At 37.6% G+C, this 19,921-nt stretch overlaps 1 protein-coding gene across 1 annotated transcript in view; it reads left to right on the top strand.

The window, feature by feature from the left end:
* Nucleotides 1-19,921, top strand: part of LOC114653468 (cadherin-18) — a 1,070,530-nt gene that overhangs the window by 128,170 nt on the left and 922,439 nt on the right. Inside the window, exon 2 of the mRNA XM_051928932.1 lies at nt 10,541-10,647. The gene's annotated coding sequence lies outside the window, so the exon portion shown is untranslated. The remainder of the gene's footprint in view (nt 1-10,540; nt 10,648-19,921) is intronic.

Raw genomic sequence — 19,921 nt, 5'->3', positions numbered from 1 at the left:
GAAATAAACTATATTTAAAATTTGTGGTCTGTGCACAAATTGTCATTGGATGCTTATTGTAGTTTCAGTACAGGTGTAGAGATATTACGGTTAATCAATTCTGTTTAGTTTTCTCTGAATTATTATTATCTAGTAAAATCTGAATTACATTCAAGGATTTTATATTGTAATACTGCATTTTAATGTCATCAATTAGTCTGGATCTGTTAGGTTGTGAAGACTTGCTTTCTCAACCCACAGCTTTGCCATCTGTATCTAAAGATGCTGAAAAAGATTAAACTGATATATCAAAGAATTCTCTGACCCATGGAAGGGACAGATCTACTCCAAATGTACTGGTCAAAAGAGTAAAAAAGAAACAAAAACATGACAAACGCTATCTTTCTGTCAGCTCTATAAATGTTAATAATCTACCTTTCAAATAGTATTGTAAAGCTAAATAAGTTATGGAATCATTTTGAGACCAATTATTCAGAGTTTAAAGGAAAAGGAATTTAATATTTTAAATGAAGATATAAGGAGCTCTTTAAAAGCAAAAAATTGTTTGTTACATCTTTTCAAATGAAAAAGGGTAAGTTATTGTATCACATTGCCAAGAGAAGCATATACAATGCATGAGAGACTAATAAAGCTTTGTACAAAAAGGTAGGTAAAAGTAGGTAAAACTTTGTAAAGATACAGTGACTTGTCGATTTAAATATTTAGCTGCAAGTATAAAGACTGAGTAAACACCTTGTCTGCAGTATTGTATTTTTATAATGCAAGTTGATAAATCTACATAAGTGGCCAGACTGGCTGTTTTGCTTGTATTCATGCAATATCATCAAGAACTAATTGAATAAGATCTACTTTTATGTGACTGATTGGCAGCAAACATAAATGGTGCTGAAATATACAAAGAGTTGAATAATATTTTTGATAAAGGTTATCCTGGAACAACTGTGTTGATATTTGCACCAAAGCTAAAGTGGGTAAAACAACTGGTGGTGTAACACAAAACCAAGGCAGTGGCACTTAACTATACCAATAATCATTGTATTTTTCACCGTCACACACTCACAGTTAAACAATGGCAATTTGTCCTAACAATATCCTCGATGCAACAGTAAAATTATTACCGTATATACTCACGTATAAGTCGGGTCTTGAAACCCGAAAAATCGATCATAAAATCACACTCCGACTTATACGCCTGTTCAAAAATACGACACATACTTTTATATTTTTTTTTTTACATCGTCTTGATTCCTCCAATGTCTGCACCAGTTTCTCAGACACATTTAATGTTGTTGCAGCAGCGCAGTTACCAATTTCTTTCGCCACTTCAACGACTTTTAATTTAAAACCAGCTTCATATTTTCTTCTGATGAAGCTCTCCATCGTAGGTAAGGGATGCTCTTATGTTAAAAGTGTATGAGGGTGTGAGATGCAAAAAGCAGAAAACAGTGCAAACGTCGCTTCGGAATAGTTCAGGTATTATCGTGAGGTCACGTAGTCACAATACATACAAAAAAAGGCAGTGTACTCCATGGTTACTCTCTCTCAATATAAAATACCAGAAATTATACGGTAAAGTCAAGCCCCAACTTATCCACGGGAGAACTTAAACGTGAGTATATACATTACTTTTATCAAATCTCAACCTTTGTGTACACATCTTTTTAATATTCTTTGTGATGAAATGAGAAGTATGCCTAAAGCACTTCTCCTGTGTACCAAAGTACAATGGTTGTCTTAAGGGAAAGCACTTGTGTGATTGTTTTAGTTTGCAAGCAGAATTAGCCACTTTTTTTAATGGAACAAAAATTTTACTTTGAAGAACAACTGACAGGCACACTGTGGCTATTCAGACTTACATATTTGAAAACTTAAGGAAGCTGAACTTGTCACTTCAATGAAAACAACTAACAGTATTTGTTGCTAATGATAAAATCTGAGCCTTCACTGGGCCAACCACTGTGAACTTGACAGCTTTCAAAATGTAAAGATTTTTCTGGTGGTAATAATAATAATGTGATGTTGTGCTTTTGTAAAATGAAATGTATCAACATTTGGAAGGACTGCATAACTCAGTGAACCATTCCAAATGACCAATGCATGATGTTACAAACTCATGCATGGATAGAACAATGTGTTTTAATGAACAAAAAAGTTAATTAATATGGTTTCAGGTTCCACATTGCAGCACACCATTTAGAAACTACCACTTGTTGAATTTTGTTGCAGTACCAAAGAAGACTATCTACAATTATTTGAAAATAATTTTTAAATATGCTTCAACCAAAACAATATATCGCAACAGATTGAATAAAAAAAATTTGCTGTAGATGACAAGGTGAAAGGACTGGTATCCCGACTGGCTTTGAGAGAGAGACTTCTTACCTGGCTGGGATGCCATAATGAAAGGACAACGTAGAAGGAGCTGCAACCTGTCCAGGATGGTTAGCAGTCCTTATCCCAGTAGAGGATAGGAGGACAATGGGTGAACTGGACAAACATGGATGTCAGAGGTAGTTCATTCCCTCAGGTGGCAGTGTGTCCCTCCAGGCTGGTCCCAGTAAGGATACCTGAAAGGATGCATGGGAGTTGGAGCAACCCTGTCGGGGTCCTTGGGTTCCACAAGAGGGAGCTGCCTTGGGAGGACTGCCTTGGATTCTGAACAACACAAAAGTGCTTTGCATAATCAATGCTGTGGCATGGAAAACATTCCTGAGTCCTGCTTAAAAGAAGTTTGCAGTCTTACCTCAGAGAGTCAGATTTGGGAGGTAGTGACCAAAACTTACATGGAGAGTGGAAAGAGAGAGGAGAGCTGAATTTTGATTGTGTTCACCATTGAAATGTGTTTGAGGTAATAGAAATCGAAGAGTTGTGTAGGGTGATATTGTGTTTGTGGTTTGAGGCTCAGAGGTGTCCTCTACTGGTTACATTGCAAAACTGTTCACCAATGCCACTCTTCTGACTACATTTTTCTTTGTTATGTTTGGCAAAATAGAATTTTTTTCATAAAATAAATTTATTAAAATTAACATTTAATAGGTTTACTACTGTTATTTTAAATGAATTAAATATTTATAATATTTCTCACTTTTAAATTTTAATACAGTAAATACTGATATAACCCACAAAAACAACAGCTCTTTGCTATCCTTAATCATTTTTAAGAAAATTAAGGTAACCTGAGACCAAAATGCTTGAAAACCTGAACATTACAGGAGAGAAGCCCTTTTCATTTTAGGTCTTTGGTTAGATTCGTCTTTGTTAAAGACGAGTCTTCTTGCTAGTGCTCTGCTTTTGCTGCCACGGTTTAGTTTGACATCTGTCATAATCTGTCTTCAGCTTATCTTTTCACCTTGGCTTTGTTTTTACCTCTACATCAGTTTACATTAATTTTTACAATCCTTAAAATCTGGAAAAAAGTTTCAGTCTGTTTCAGTTTTAGATATGTTGCACAAAATATTTCATTGCAGGACCATTGGTTTCCTAAGACCACACTTTTATTTAAGGGATAGGAGATCATTAAAAGTGCATGACCAACTGACTTTGGGTGAAAATGTCAATTACATACTCATCTTTTGAAATTCTTTCACTTTATCATTCTTCCATTTCTGAGCTATTCCCTACTCAGGTTTCTAATATTTATGTCTAGCCAAGTAGCCAGTTAGAGAGTTTCTTCAACAGCTAGTGTTCTGTATATTTTTTTATCAAGACAAGTCATTTTAAAGTCATACACATACTATGCATACTCTGTTTTTATCACAGTACAGTTTGAGCAATAATGAACATTAAATTGTGTCACTGACAGTGAGAAGCTTAAATAGTAGACACTGTAGTGTATTCTTCATATACTGTAGACATGACAACTTGGCAAGCAGTTAGGTTTGGGCATCATAAGACTCCAATTATAAGAGAAATGCAAAAATATATTGATGTATCAGTTGGACAAAGAAGGATGTTCTCTATGTCCTGAACAGTTTTAGAAGTTAAATTGTCCAGACTGGGAGGATTATATACATCTCCAATTCCAGTATTGGCTAGTTAAACTGTTGTGAATTTTCCAGAAGGTCTCCTGGATCATGTTTCCATTTAATGTCACTAATCCCTACAAACTACTAAAAGCAGAACATCACAAGAAAATTGATTGAGACAAAGCTATTTTAAGGATTTAGGTTAGCCAACTTTCAAGACCTTAATTAAAGTAGCATTATCTCTTTTCAGTAGCTGAATTTAACATCACAATTTAAAAGCAGATTTACTTTGAAAGCAGTGCAAACAGCAGTTAGAACAGAATATTAATTATTTCAATATATAATAGGTTTTGATAAGTGATAGATAAATTAGGCTGACTGTATCTCGAAGCATACATGATAAAAGGAACTTGGAGTCGCGTTTATAGAGTGTGTTAAATGTTTTGCATTCTAGGTTTTAACAATGCAATGGTTTAGTCTGCAGTATGGTAATAATAATTAATGGACTTCAGTTGACTGACTTGTACAGTACAGTATACACCGTGTGAATTATACACGTTCCAATGTTTTCAGGGATCTTGCTTTCCCAGTTCCTAAAGGTGTGTGCGTTCTGGTAAATAGCACCTCTAATTTGAACTTGAATGAGCGTGAGTACGTGAGTGTGCTCTGTGATAGATTGGCATCCTGATTAGGCTTCATTTCTTTTCTTTTTTTTTTTTTTTTATATTTTATTAATTTTATTGTAATCATTCCATACAAGGCAGCACAGTGGCGCAGTGGGTAGCGCTGCTGCCTCGCAGTTGGGAGACCTGGAGACCTGGGTTCCCTTCCCGGGTCCTCCCTGCGTGGAGTTTGCATGTTCTCCCCGTGTCTGCGTGGGTTTCCTCCGGGCGCTCCGGTTTCCTCCCACAGTCCAAAGACATGCAGGTTAGGTGGATTGGCGATTTTAAATTGGCCCTAGTGTGTGCTTGGTGTGTGGGTGTGTTTGTGTGTGTCCTGCGGTGGGTTGGCACCCTGCCCAGGATTGGTTCCCTGCCTTGTGCCCTGTGTTGGCTGGGATTGGCTCCAGCAGACCCCCGTGACCCTGTGTTCGGATTCAGCGGGTTGGAAAATGGATGGATGGATGGATGGATTCCATACAAATAGATCAATTTTTACAAAAAATAGGATTGAAAACAAATCAAACCCCATTCCTGACAAGGAGAGCATGGCCAAAGGAGTAATACTTAAAGCTTGTAAACATACCTAAATTGTTGAGTTTAATAGGGCAATAAAGATAAATGGAGAAGAAAAAGAAATGCAGAGATAATTATTTCTTCTTATTCTAAAATATTATTGATTAAATTCTGCCAGGTTTTGAAAAAGTTCTGTACAGATCCTCTAACTGAGAATTTGATTTTTTCCAATTTCAAATAATATAAAACATCAGTTTCCCACTGACTTATAAGAGGAAAGTTAGGATTCTTCCAATTTAACAAAATAAGTCTGCGTGCCAAAAGTGTAGTGAATGCAATCACAGTTTGCTTGTCCTTTTCCACTTCAAATCCATCTGGAAGAACACCAAACACAGCTATTAATGGGTTAGGAGGGATTCTGACACCAAGGCTGTCTGAAAGGCACTTAAAAATTTTGGTCCAAAATGATGTTAATTTGGTGTAGGCCCAAAACATGTGACCCAGTAAGGCAGGAGCTTGGTTGCAGCGTTCGCAGGTTGGATCTTGCCCTGGAAATATTTTGGACAGTTTTAAGCGAGACAGATGAGCTTGATATATAATTTTGAGTTGAATAATTCTATTCTTTGCGCTTATGGAGCTCGAGTGAATTCTCTGCATTGCTACCTTCCACTCCTTTTCTGATATATTAAGAGATATTTTTCCCCTTGTCCTCTTGGATCTTTGAAAGGAAGGGACTCTAATAAAATTTTATATTGCAGAAATGGTGTCTAAGTCCTCGAAATTGAGCAGTATTTTTTCCAGCATGGTGGAGGGTACAAGATGAGGAAAATCGGGCAGGTCCTGTTTAACAAAGTTTCTAATTTGAAGATAGTGAAAGAAATGTGTAGCTGGAAGGTTAAATTTGGAATGTCATTGTTCAAAGGATGCAAAGATATTGTCTATATAAAGATCTCTGAGCAATTTAATCCCAAATCTTTTCTAGATATTAAAAACTAGATATGTTTGTGAGGGTTGAAAGAGATGGTTCTCTTACAGAGGTGCCACAGATAAAAGATTCTCCATCTTAAAATGCTTTCTAAATTGGTTCCATGTTCTGAGTGAATGAAGCACAATTGGATTATTAGTATATTTGCGATAACTTGCATTTATTGGGGCGCAGAGCAGGGAATATAAAGAAGTACTGCAGGATTTTACTTCTATTGCGGACCAAGCCTGTGTATGTTCATCTATTTGTGTCCAGGTTTTTATAGCTTGTATGTTTGCTGCCCAGTAATAAAACTGAAAATTAGGTAGAGCCATGCCACCTTTTGCCTGAGGTCTTTGTAGGGTCGCTCTTCGGATACGTGAATGTTTTGAGTTCCAAATAAATGAGGTGATGGTTGAAACTAATTGCTTAAAAAATTATTTATTGATGTATATTGGAATGTTTTGAAATAAAAAATGAAGCTTAGGAAGGATAGTCATCTTAACAACGTTAATTCTTCCAGCTAGAGTGAGATGAAGGGTTGACCATCTATGCAAGTCTTGCTTAATTTTTTCCATACAGATGGCGAAATTTTGTTGATAAAGAGCTTTATGTTTACTTGTGATATTTACCCCTAGGTATTTAAACTGATCTGCTATGGTAAAAGGTAGGGTGTCCAATCTAATATTATATGCTTGAGAATTCACTGGAAAGAATATACTTTTATTCAAATTAATTCTGAGACCAGAGATCTTTTGAAATTCTGTAAGTGCTGTTAAAACTGCAGGCACAATGTTTTCTGGGTCTGATATATATATAAAAGCATATCATCTGCATATAGAGAAATTTTCTGTTCCAGTCCTTCTCTGATAATCCCCTTTATCTGATAAGAATTTCGACAGTGGACTGCCAGTGGTTCAATGGCAATTGCAAACAGCAGTGGCGACAAGGGGCATCCTTGTCTGGTGCCACGTTCTAGCTTAAAGTAGTCTGAACAAATGTTATTAATACAAACTGAAGCTTCTGGATTGGTATACAGTAGTTTGATCCATGCACAAATATTCGGGCCAAACCCAAATTTCTCTAATGTAGTGAAAAGGTATTTCCATTCAATCATATCAAATGCTTTTTCTGCATCCAATGATAATAATATTTCTGGCATGTTTGACTTTGCTGGTGAATATATTACATTAAACAGGTGTCGAAGATTGGAAGATAAGTGTCGGCCTTTAATAAATCCAGTTTGATCCTGTGATATTACCGAAGGCAGCACTTTCTCCATCCTTCTAGCTATAATTTTTGAGAGTATCTTAAGATCATTATTCACAAGTGAAATTGGTCTGTATGATGCACATTGTAACAAGTCCTTATTTTGTTTAGGAAAGACGGTGATTAATGCTTGACGAAAGGTTTGAGGTAGAATTTGATTGTCTCTAGCTTCTGTAAATGTTGCCAATAAGAGGGGAGCTAGGTAAGCAGAGAGCATTTGAAAAATATTTTAAACACATCTACTGGATAGCAAGATGCTTGGTCAATCTAGGACTGACTGACACCATAATTCCTAAACCACGAAGATTGTTAGGATGTGGTCATCACAGTATATCTTTTCTAGTTTCGAGTGATCTTCTGAAATCAGCGATCCATCGTGATCTGCATCACTTGCACCTTCGCTCCCATTTTTGCTCTCGACTGGAGACGATGCAGTGAAGTGGGGCCCTAGGAAGTCTGCGCATTTGTCTGCCTGTTCCAGGTCAGTCTCTGAGAGGCCGTACCTTGCACTTGGGCTTGATGTCTGTCTAGACTTTGATGTAGCTTTAAGTTTCCTTTCTGGTTCTAACTGACCTCCCTTCTTGTTACACATGTTTATATACTGTAGTGGAAGCTCCTTGGGTCGGGTAAATACAGGACACCTCAAAATAATAAGAAATAAGTGAGTAAATAAAGCCGCTGCTAACGGAGCTCCGCTTCAGACGTCCATCTCCTGTAACGGACGAGACATAGGCTTCATTTCTTAACTTCTGTCCAAAGCTGCCTGTACAGAACACCTGGGACCCTAAACTTGTTTAAGCAGGTTCTAAAAACAAATGGATGGTTTATTTCTGTCAATCATCACATTATAAAATACTTTTAAACTTTATAATCCCAAAGCCTTTTTTACAAAAAGCGCCAGAGAGTTGGCCGAGTCTTGGCTATCAGATGAAAACGCCATCAACAGACACTTGGACATAAACCCAGCATATGCCAACTTAAGAAGGACATATACACATTAATTAAACTATACAACCCCCCCCCCCTTGATTATACTGACTTAGTCACCTCCACCCACCCCCCACTGAATGTGTTGCTATATATTGCCTTTGATTCTTGTAAGTCTAAGCATTATCCTCTGATGAAGACCCCTGATAGGGGTTGAAAGCTCAGGAATAAAACTATTTTATGATACGTGATTCGTTTTTTCTCCCTTTGTGGATCTCCAACTGCATATATATATATATATATATATATATATATATACGTATACTGTATGCAAAAGTACTGTATACTATATATATTGTGGAAGACAGCGCCCCGTACACAGACAGACAGACATCAAATGTCCAAAACACACACTATTTATTGCCTTCTCTTATTCCTGCACACAACACAGTGCTCTAATCAGCCCAAACTCAGTCCTTTCTTTCTTAACTCTTCTTCTTCTCTTTCTGCTGCCTTTACTCCTCCACACACAAGCTCCATCTGCTTCCTCCAGGCTCTCCGAATAGAGTGACCCGGACCCTTTTAGGGAACACCTGGATGTGCTCCAGGTGCTCCTTGATGATCTTCTGGCAGCGCTTCTTGGTGTGGTAGAAGTGCTGCAATCCATGGCTCAGGAACCATCCAGGCACCCCCTGGTGGCGACCACGGACCCCTATAGGGATGAGCCTCCCAGCTGTGTATCCGTGGCCCTGATGGAATCCAGGAGAGCTCCCCTCCTGCATCCAGGGGAATACATTGCCCCTCTCCCGGTCCTTCCCTGCTCCAGGCTTTTCTGGTGGGGCAAGGTCCCTGGTCGTCTGCCACAATATATATGTATATATGTCTTTAATACATTGTCATTGTCATCCTGATCAAAATAAAACTTGTTTTGGGTAATCTATATAATAAATTACACTTAAAATAAAAATATCAAGGATAAAACTTCACATAAGCTCTAAAAAGTGTTTACTGTGGGCATCATAATATATTTACCTAATGCCTTTCCCACGTTTTGACATATACCAAAGGGTTTTAACCACATATTCAAGCCTCAAGGACATTAGACGAATAATACATCTTCATATTATCATGTAAAATTTTCTAGTGGTAGCGCACATCTAAAATTGGGTGTTTAGTAAACCACACTTTTCAAAGCAAATTCAATAATTTAAAAATAATAAGTGCAGCTGATGAAATTCACTCAAAAATATTTTCTTGCCATTAGAATTTTGACTGACAATAATGAAATGCACTGTAGAAGGAAGTTAAAAAGCTATGACCTATTTAAAAATAGTTAATAATTATATTCTTTCTCCTCAAACAATGGCTGCAACAACTCATCCCAACTGTGTCAATGAGGAAAGTCATGAATAGATCCATTGTAGCAACACTGACGCATGCAGTAAAGTTCTAAAAATGTCTGTCACTAAGTTGAAGTCAAGGCATGCCAATTCTGATATGTATTAATCTAAGCAACCACATCCATTCATCTAAACTCACATTTTGTAATGCAGGAATACTGTCAATCAGAATCTATTGGTTTTAAGGCAGAGCCCAGCTTTGAATAGGATGCTATTTCTCAAGCGTTCTCCCACACAGGAACACTTTGAGTTACCAATTAGTTTATCTTTGGGCTGAGGGAGGAAGCTGGAATTGCTGTTATTCCTTTTTGTAATAACCACCTTGACTTGCAAAACTGTAAGAATGGTGTTAAATGAATACTATTATTATTATTATTATTATTATTATTATTTTTATCCCAAAAAGCAATGCAGATGTAAATTGCAATGCATGGGAATCCAACATGGGAGACAACATCACTAAGCACATTGCCACCATACCAGCCAACAATAAAGAAGTCACTTGACAATTAAGCAGAAGCTTGGCTGGCACCAAATAGCATTTTTCTGGTGGCTGTTAATGAGTTTCTGTACAAGAAGGAAATGCTAACTTTGCCATTGTCCTTAGGTATTACACATAATTTGCAATTAGTCAAGAAATCTGAAATCTTGCTAATTTGCTACTTTGTTGATCTCATTTAAAATGTCTGAACACAAATGCTGCACTAAACAGATGACTTTTGTGTGGGAAATCATTTGTAACAGGAAATCCCTTTATGAGATTTATTTGCCTAAGATGATAAGCAAGGATTACCTCAGAATTAGCAGCAGTCACAAAACTTGTTGTTTCTCTCTTTGTAGACGCTGCTGCATTCCTGACGCCAGACTGAGTGAATGTTCTAAATAAAATAAAATTTGTCTATGAGCTAACAAGATTTGAAGATACCAACAAAATACTCATTAATGAGGTACACTATAAAAATATCTTCTTTTCTTTTTTACTTTGTTGTCTTTTGCCATGTTCGCTGCTGAATTTATATTTAAGGCCAGGCTCATGTAGCATGCATCCTTTTAGAAAAACTATGGCCAGAGTAGCATTATGTTCCATTGACACCGGTGTCATTCAGTGCCAGAAAGCATTATAACTCTGTGCTAGTTGTCTAGACATCATCATGAACTCTAATCTGCTGAGACAGAAACAAGAACAGGGACAAGAGCGCACAGCAGAAAATAAAAAGTAAAAAAACCTTGCAAAAGTTGGTAACTTGTAAAAGATGTGTTTTGAAGAACATGCTTACACTGCCTCAATCTAATAATTTCTGTACTAATGAAAAATATGAAAGATAAACCAAATTAAAAGATTTATCGCAAAGCTTTTACTACATATAATGGTGAAAAGAATTATCCAAAGTAGTTTAGGATGCTGAAAAATGCTTTCATACTGATTTAAAGGAAGAATTATCTTATTGTGTATGCTGTTAAAATCCTCTTATTGTGCATGTTTGCCCTGCGTGTGTTGGTGGGTGTGAGAAATAAATAATATAATAAAAATTCCCAACAATAATTCCCAACTCTAAATTGTCTCCGAGTGCTTGTGTGTGTGAATAACTGGGCCTTCAATGGACTATCACCCTGCCCAGGGCTGCCTCCTGCATAATACCCAATGTTGCCAGGAAAGGCTGTGAACATGAACTGAGTAAAGTGGCTTTGATAATGTTATCTTACATTGTGGAATAGCATTTTATAAATATTGGTAAGCAGTGTGGTCTAATAGTTTAAAAACTAGATGTCAAAGCAATTCACAGGTTCAGATCCACTGAAGGTGTAATGACACACTCGGAAAATTAAATACGAGTAAAGTAAATGGTAAATTTGGCTGATCACATTTGCAATTTTTTGTTTAACCTTGTTTTATTATTATTGTTTATCTTGTTTTTTAAATGTTCACCTAAAATACTTGGATTGTTTTGTCATTCAGCAAAGAAAATGTGAATATATAGTATTTATTACATAGTTCTGTTCATACCTAAGACGAGCTGTTATTTGTTTAATTTGTAACGGTGATTATCTGTAAATAATTAGCTTGTTTGAAAAGAAGATTAGACTCCATTGCATGTTTAAACCTAATCATGTCTCCATCTCAACTAACAATATTGTTACTGTTGTGTAAGCAGTCACTGTAAGATTGATTCTGATTATATAACATGACTTTTGCAAAACATCTTATATATACGCTTATAAGAAGGATTTAAAGGGATAAAATGTAAATAAAATTTTAAAAAAGAGAACAGTGCATAGCATAAACATAGTGTATATACCGTTCATAAACCTATATTAAATCTTTCCAAAATCACAATGCACAATAATTTCAATAACAATATTTATATTGGTCAGCCTTTAAAAAAACACAAAATAAAATTCATAAAAGACTAAGTCCTTTAATCTGTACTCAAAAAAGTCCAGAAAGGTTTACAAAAAGAATATATCGAGTAGATAGGTCAAGGCTTGTTTTTTGAGTTCTCAATTTAAGAAAAAATGTTTTTGATGTGATATCTCATCTGTTTTTTTTGGTTTAGAAGCTGTAGTTGCCTTGTCATTTTTTTCTTTTTCAAATGATTCACTGGCTTGCCATCTTTCTTGTTCAGTTCTGTGTGCAGTAGAAAAGAAAGAGCAGTATTTAGAAGGAAGCTGTGCAGTGCAGAAACTTCGATCAGTTTCTAGTTCCATATGTGCACTCTTGCAACAATGTACATAACTGTATGTTACGATTTTATGCCAGCATATGTTTCTTTTTAGTCATTCTGGTGTGTTCAGACCATAATGAGTCTATCTATCTATCTATCTATCTATCTATCTATCTATCTATCTATCTATCTATCTATCTATCTATCTATCTATCTATCTATCTATCTATCTATCTATCTATCTATCGATACAATATTACAAATGACTAACATTTAACTATGATGTTGAACTCAAAAATAAACGTAATTTTCTAAGCAACGGTTAACATGCATGGTTGTATTCATTTACAATTGCAGTTCCATACAAAGTGTAATCAAAGTAGCAATTTCTTAATTATAATAAAATAATACATGTTATACAAGTCAAGTCAAGTTGGGTAGCATGCGCTGGTACAGTGCATTGCCGCACCCACTACACGATGAAACAGCTCGGGATCTTGGTTGGCAACCCCGCAGGCAGACACACGGTCTAGTTCCACTGTCAGGAAATGACCCTCTATCTACCACAGCCAGGTGTTACATGGGCGACCCCTTGGCTTGGTCCAGCCACTCGGGTCCCCAACAATGAGGATCTTATGAGCTGGATCACCCTCGGGGAAATGCGCCACATGGCCGTAGTGGCGTAACTGACGCTCCCTCACAATGCAGGTAATGTGCCTCATTCAGGACTCCATGTGTTGGTGTTACCGGTGTTTTCCAGAAGGAGGTGTTTCATCTTGCAGGGCACCCTGGATATCATCAAGAGGAGTTGCAGGGCAGGGCTCAATGGCAACTCTGGTCTATACCGGGAACTGAGAAGGGCAGCTGCGAGGGCTCTGAGGGCAGATAAAGAGGCGTTTGTTAGAGGAATCTGTCAGCGAGTGACACACCATCTGTGATCTAGCAAGCCACGTCCTGCTTACAGAGAAATCAAAGCATTACGCACATCTGAATCTATTCCTCGTAGAGTTGCAGTCAGGGTGGCTGATGGAACGGTCCTTATGAATGACACTGCAGTTGTGACCTGCTGGGCTGGCTACTTTGAGCAGTTGTTCAAAGCTGATCCTCCGGCTAGGATGTTGAATATCTCTGGGTCCATGGGTCTTGAGGCTGATCCTCCAATTAGCTGTGAACCACCCAATCTCAATGAGATTGTACAGGTGGTGAACCAGCTGAGGAGAGGAAAAGCTGCAGGGATCTGTGGTATCTGGGGTGAACTTCTCCAGGCTGGTGGTAAGGTTGTCCTCCTGGCATTGCAAGCAATCTTTGCTTCCATTTGGGACACTGGCATCCTCCCAACTGACTGGAAAATGGTATCTTGTCGTCCCTATCTGGAAAGGAAAGGGTGATCGCCTGGATTGTGGCAACTACAGGGGGATAACACTGCTCTCTGTGCCAGGTAAGGTCCTTGCTAGGGTTGTCCTCAATAGGATCTGTGATCACTTGCTCACCTACCAGCGACTGGAACAGTCTGGTTTTATGCCTAAGAAGTCTACCATCGACCGCATCCTGGCACTGAGGGTTCTCATGGAGCGCAAACGCGAATATCGGCAGAGTTTCTTTGCAGCCTTTGTTGATTTTCATAAAGTGTTCGACTCAGTTGATCAAGCTGCCCTGTGGACATCCTGAGAGTTTGCGGGATTCCCAGGAGGTTGCTGGATATCACGGCTGGCCTATACACTGGTACTGTGAGTGCTGTACAGAGTTGAGGCATAACCTCTGTGTTTTTCCCAGTTGATTCTGGGGTTCGTCAGGGGTGTATTCTTGCTTGTACTCTGTTCAATGCTTATGTGAACGGGGTGTTGGGCAAGGTCCTGGGGTCCAGCGGCTGTGGGGCATCTGTTGGTGAAGAAAGATTCACAGATCTTGACTTTGCTGACGATGCTGTGATCTTCGCAGAGTCAATAGAAGCTCTGATTGGGGCACTCAAGAGATTGAGCAAGAAGTCTGAGTGTCTGGGCTTTCGAGTGTCCTGGATAAAGACCAAGATCCAGGCCTTTAATGACCTCTTGGGCACAGCCATCAGCAGTGTGTTTGTCTGCGGAGAGAGTGTCGACCTTGTTGAGAGATTTACTTACCTTGAAGTGACATTCATGTCTCTGGTGATTCTTCCTATGAAGTCAGTAGACGGATTGGGAGAGCATGGGGGGTCATGAGGTCGCTGGAAAGGGGTGTGTGGCGCTCTCGATATCTATGCAAAAGGATGAAGGTCCAAGTCTTTAGAGTCCTGGTGCTTCCTGTCTTGCTATATGGTTGCGAGACATGGACGCTATCCAGTGACCTGAGACGAAGACTGGACTCCTTTGGTACTGTCTCTCTCCGAAAAATCTTTTGGTACCGTTGGTTTGACTTTGTGTCGAATGAGCGGTTGCTCATGGTGTCCCCCCCGCCATGTTATACACTATAAGAAATATTAAACTCAGCTTTCCATTTATCTCATTCTACTTTACTAGTAAACATTAAGGTGTCCGGCATATTTACAACTTACTTAACAGGAAACTGAACATGCAGACAACTTCACTGACTACAAATACGAAGTTAACTTAAAACTTTCTTAATACTGAATGGCTTGTTAACCACTTTTTTTTCTTTTTATGTCCTGATTAAGCTCTGAACTTCCACATGTAATAAAAGATCACTCCTGCTTCTAAAAAAATTTCCAGAACTACTTAATTTGAGCTCTACCTTAAGGTGGGTTAAATATTCGAAATAGTTAATCCCTTTACATGTATTTCTTAAAGAATCTCTGAACACTTTGCAAAAGAGAGCATCATATGAAGAGGAAAGGACAAAATCCCTACATAATAGATAGGGTCACAAAGCGAATGAGTATTTTCATTGTTAGGCCAGTTGTTTGTTCTTCTGGCAAATCGTGAACTGCAAACTGATAATTTAGCCATGAGATTTGGTAAACATCACTTGATGTTATTGTTCAGTGTGATGTGCTCAGCATATACCACAGACAGTCAGGACTTCCATTTAAGGTCTGATACTAAAGTATTGTATATAAAAATTCACTGATGCTCTTTTTGTAACATATTAATATGAAAAGAAAAGAGAAATAATTGGAAAATTTCTGCACAATACTCTAGACTACCTCTGACTCTCTATTTTTTATCATTAATTTAGATCCTACATTTAAGTGGCATGAGATTGACACTGTCATTATGTCATTACCACCAGGTGCCTTTAGGACCACTGGTAACCCACAGTTTAAGATACATTATCCTAGATAAACTATGAAACTGATACTTTCAAAAGAGTTAACATTATTTCATGTGGTTTTAGAATTCATGAAGATTTAAACAGGCATAAGAGTCAGTCAGTAATATTTCAGGAAAATTTCAGTAATAACAGGGCGTCCAGTAATTGCTAGATTCAATAGACACCAAGCCTACTGAAAAATGCATTTAGAAGTGTCAGTTTCATTTAACTGTCAATGGCAGAGATGAATATGACCCTTGAGATGAACAGCAAGAAAACGTATTAAAAGTTAATTCAGATATTTTAATGACATTATTATGCTTTAGGAAAGGTCTGAATTAGGCTTGAAGAATAGAGAAAAGTTATGCCCTATTAACAAGGCTAAATGTTAGTGACTCTTATTAAACTGTATTAGTGTTTCCTGATATGTGTCACAAGCATTAAAATATATACTTTAACACTCCTTTCACTAGTTTATTATTGGCCAAAAAAGTATGAATTTCAATGGTTATTTAACTGTAGTTTTAGTGTTTGTAAAGAATTTTAGCTAATGAAAGAATTGACTGTATCTGATACAGTGCCGAGTATAAATTGGCATATTTTTAGTTTTTTTTATGCAAAATTAATTTACACTTAAATGAATCTGTGGTGTTACAGAAAGAATTTATAAGAGCTTGATTATCTATCCTTCTATCTTATACCTCTGATGTACTGTTAGTACTTTTTTTATAATTGTTTTTCCACTTCCCAGCAAATGCTTTCCACTGGTTTTTTGAGCTTGTGTTGAATTAAAAAATTAACTGAAAACCCAAATGGATAGAATCAATTATGTTAACAACAAACATGATCAACCAAGACGAATGAAATCTGTGATGAACCATTTTGTATAGTGGCTGGACTGCAGGCAAGTATTAGGGAAAAAAAAACCTTTAGAAGGTGTCCTATTCTATGCTGATTTGTTGTGTAGAAGGAAATATCCTTGCAATACACTGAAAACTATCCACCTTTTTACCTTTTAATTCATAAAGAGAGAAACAGACACCAATTGATCATTACTGGTTTGAACATTTATACACTTGGTGTGATAAAAACAACTGCAGAGATCTGAGCAGAAAGCTAACACTGTTGGAGTCTGAACAGTGGCTGTAATGTGGTATCAGAATATAGTTGAAATTTACAATGTCATATAAAGAAGGACACAGTAATCCTAAATAAAACATATAGAAACTTAAGTGAATACCCAGTATAGGGAAAAACTATAAAAAGTCAACTTCTGCTATAACCAGATACCTAATTAAAACAAATCATCATCAATGATTGATCAGGGCACATGAAGAAAACACACTTTCTCTAATGAACACATATGACTGCACACAGTGGTTGATGTGGAAACAAAGAAATGGCAGTACCCTGTTTTTGTCTGGCTATTAGTCCTTGTCATGATGCTGTTCAAACATCTAACAATGTGATGTTGTTAGATTTTCAGATTCTTATTCCATTTTTAAATTATAAAGTAAAAAATATCAAGAACTCACTTCCCGCTAGACAAGACTTTGTGCCAAGAGATTTAACCATGCCCGGGGCTGGAAATAAAAGACAAAAAGTAGGACAGCTGCTGTACAGGCTTTTAAATGTTTGAAGCGGCGTGCAAGATGCAGATCACGGGGCACGACAGCAGCATCAGCAAGCCAGCAGCTGATCGAGCAAAGAGGAGGTAATAAAAAAACTGTCTTTATTTCTCATTGTATCACTGTTTAAGATGGGGTTTAGGAGGAGTGACCACGTCTCCCCCTCTTCTTCACAACAGGAGTGGCAGAGATGCAGTTAACATGTTGGATTGCATTTAATTTTGTATCTTCCATGGTTTTGGCTCCTCACAACTCTGTAAAGAAAAGAATAATTTTATAAAATGGCCACATTAATATTGTTAGAGCCAGGAAGACTCACGGACCCCTCAACAAACAGCCTGTTTAATTGTAAGAAAGCTGGCCAATCCAGCCTCTACAAAAACAAGCAAAATAATTGCTACAACAGGTAGTTTATAGTTCTTAAGAAGTAAAGTATGTTGGTTTCAAGCTTCTTGGGAGATCCTTCCACTTTCGGGTTCAGGGTCCAAATGAGACATGGTACTTTGGGCATGCCCCTATTTTTACTCAGTCCTGTGCTTTCTCCAGGCTCTGAGGGTGGTGTCAGTTGACAAGGCTGCAGATGGAAGAGAGAGAATGGTTAGCAACAGCACCTTCTCCTGGTGTGGTTTGGAGTCACTTACATTGTTTAAATCCTGAAGATGATCCCCATGTGTGACAACAGATACAGTAAATGGAAGCAGGTCATTTTTCTAAATTAGCAAACCATCATCTATATGGTTTATATAACTATAAAATAACTCTTTTAAAACATTTGAAAAGTAACTTTAACTTGAATAAAGCAGTTGGTAGGAATTTCTCTTTGTGTTACAATCAAACACCTAGCAAAGTAAATACCATTAACAGCAAAATACAGTATACAATACATGACACCATCACATTATATAGAGTGGTAGTAAATAATGGTATATTTCACAGCACAATTATATAAAACAATTTGACAATGCAGAATTTCAGTTATAGCCAAAAAATATCAAGTATGTCTTTTTTTCTGTAAATAATTACTTTAGATTGAATGGAGGAGTATGGGCAGACAGAGATGAATCAGAGACTGCTTAACAACAGAAACCACTAAAGGAAAGAACCTATTTATGTATCCAGTAGTTCTTGTTTTTAGAGACCAATAACATTTCCTTGATAGTAACAAGAAAGAGAAGATTACCTGGATGAGTGTTACATTTCTGTCATGCTTCCTGACCCAGGTTCAGGCCTACATTCTGTTCTGCTTTCCAAGTGACACACTGCAGTTTGAATTCAGTGAGCCTGTGGATTGCCATATTGGTCTGTTATGGATAAAGTGATAATATATTTAATAACATCTCTAGAGAACTGTAGCTTTTTAATAAGAGCAGTTACCAGTTTAGACTGTGAGTGATAGTTGTGCCAAGAAATTGAATTGATTCCAACCTGTTCAAAGTGACATCATTTATAACTAGGGCCAGGGTTATCCCTTAAACCAGGGGTGTCGAACTCCAGTCCTGGATGGCCGCAGTGGGTGCAGGTTTTCATTCTAACCATCTCCTTAATTAGTGATCAGTTTTTGTTGCTAATTAATTACTTTTGCCTTTGTTTTAATTGACGTTACTTACACCCCTTAGTTGTTTCTTTGTCCTTAATTAGCAGCCAAACAATAATGAGACACAAAACAAGCAGCCACATGACCAGCTAACCTGTGCCCATCACACAATAGCTGAAAATAAAGAAGGGTGAAGGTCTTAGTAAAACAGAAAATCAGCAGTTTTGGAAATGTCTGCTGTGGCAGAATGAGAGCAGCAACAAGCCATGAAATTAAATGACGGGTTCAATTAACAGCAAGAATCGGCTTCTCATTAAGAAACTGGTTGGAGTGAAATTGGTTGGAGTTTGAATCCCCAGTTTAATTGATAATCTGTTGGCTCATTTCACGTCTAATTTCTGTTTGGCTGTCATTTAATGAAGAAAAGAATCAATTCAGGGGACTGAATCCTTAAAACAGGGCTAAAGAAAAGACGTTAATTAGCAGTGAAAACTGCTTTCACTTATTATGAAAAAAGTTAGAATGAAAACCTGCAGCCACTGTGGCCCTCCAGGCCTGGAGTTTGACACCCCTGCCCTAAACTCTACTGTTTTCAGAGCATTCAAGTTGAGATTCTTGTGGGTGACATCCAATCTACCTCCCTCCATATGGTACCTCTTCCCCATCTCTGATCTGTCTAATCAGGGTCGTATCATCAAGATGGGTCACTAGAACTGCAGCCTTTGGTGTAGAGAGACAGAGAGACTGAAAAGCTGAGGAGACAGAAGACAACCTTGTGGGGAACCCTGTGCTTAGAGTCAGTGTCCCTGACTGATATCTGCCCAGCTTCATTTTTGAAGTCTTTTCTTTAGAAAGTTAGAAATGTAGAGACATAGCTCAGGTTCATTCTGAGATTCTGTACTTGCCATGAAGAATATTTGGGATGATTGTATTAAATGCGGAACTGAAATCCAGTTATAAGGTCTTGTTATAAGTATCTGGAGAGTCTAACTGCTGTAAGATGTAGTGGAGAGCCATGCTCACTATACAGTATGCTCAGCTGACAGGTTGGTATGGTAAGCAATCTATAGTTGGGTCAAGGAGAGATTCAGTGACGGATCAGAGATGTGGAAAAAGCAGATGTTCAAATTTCTTAATATTGCAGAGGTCTGTG

Source organism: Erpetoichthys calabaricus, chromosome 6 (assembly GCF_900747795.2).
Source record: "Erpetoichthys calabaricus chromosome 6, fErpCal1.3, whole genome shotgun sequence".
Classification (NCBI taxonomy): Eukaryota; Metazoa; Chordata; class Cladistia; order Polypteriformes; family Polypteridae; genus Erpetoichthys; species Erpetoichthys calabaricus.
Note: the sequence above shows the minus strand (reverse complement) of the source record. Positions and strands in the feature narration are given on the sequence as shown.